Source organism: Grammomys surdaster, unplaced genomic scaffold (genome assembly GCF_004785775.1).
Source record: "Grammomys surdaster isolate TR1022 unplaced genomic scaffold, NIH_TR_1.0 139, whole genome shotgun sequence".
Lineage (NCBI taxonomy): Eukaryota > Metazoa > Chordata > Mammalia > Rodentia > Muridae > Grammomys > Grammomys surdaster.
In genome coordinates this window covers 8,428,765-8,429,826 of record NW_021604597.1, presented here as the reverse complement: position 1 = coordinate 8,429,826, position 1,062 = coordinate 8,428,765, and the positions used below count along the sequence as shown (strand labels likewise).

Below are 1,062 nucleotides of genomic sequence, written 5' to 3'. Positions count from 1 at the left end.
CTCGAACTCAGAAATCCGCCTGCCTCTGCCTCCCAAGTGCTGGAATTAAAGGCGTGCGCCACCACCGCCTGGCTTCCCTTGAATTCTTGATACTACTTTCCCTATCTCCCAAGTACTGAGACTATAGACAACATGCTACTATGCCCAGCTTTTAAAATTATTATTATTTGCCAGGCAGTGGTGGCGCATGCCTTTAATCCCAGCACTTGGGAGGCAGAGGCAGGCAGATTTCTGAGTTCGAGAGTTCGAGGCTAGCCTGGTCTACAGAGTGAGTTCCAGGACAGCCAGGGCTATACAGAAAAACCCTGTCTTGAAAAACCAAAAAAAGGCCTTTCCAACTTGGGCCCGGCAGAATGGCTCCCATAAAGAAGGGTGGCGAGAAGAAGAAGGGCCGTTCTGCCATCAACGAGGTGGTGACCCGAGAATACACCATCAACATTCACAAGCGCATCCATGGAGTGGGCTTCAAGAAGTGTGCTCCTCGGGCACTCAAAGAAATTCGAAAGTTTGCCATGAAGGAAATGGGGACTCCAGATGTGCGCATTGACACCAGGCTCAATAAAGCCGTCTGGGCCAAGGGAATAAGGAATGTTCCATATTGCATCTGAGTACGTTTGTCCAGAAAACGTAATGAAGATGAGAATTCACCAAACAAGCTCTATACGTTGGTAACTTACGTGCCTGTTACCATATTCAAAAATCTACAGACGGTCAATGTGGATGAGAACTAACCTGCCGAATGTCAAAGTTGCAGTACTGCCTCCAAAAAAAAAAAAAAAAAAAGAAAAAAAGAAAAACCAAAAAAGGAAAAAAAATGTTTTCTGCATGGATGAAAGGAGTAATATACAGGAGTGATTATTTATTGGCTGGCTAAGATTCATTTGCTTATTGAAACTTTATTACATACCACACTCTACTGGGCATTGGTCCAGGGAGAGAGAAACATGCTTAGTCCTTTATGGAACCTACTCTTTATGGAGCCTCAGAGTGTGAAATGATTCACCCACAGAGTAAGGAATGCACCGAGCAGATATAAATATATCACCAGGGATAGAAAGCAAG

At 44.5% G+C, this 1,062-nt stretch overlaps 1 pseudogene; it reads left to right on the top strand.

The window, feature by feature from the left end:
• The first annotated feature begins 335 nt into the window (after nt 1–335).
• LOC114617959 lies at nt 336–731 on the top strand (annotated as a pseudogene).
• Nucleotides 732–1,062: the final 331 nt, after the last annotated feature.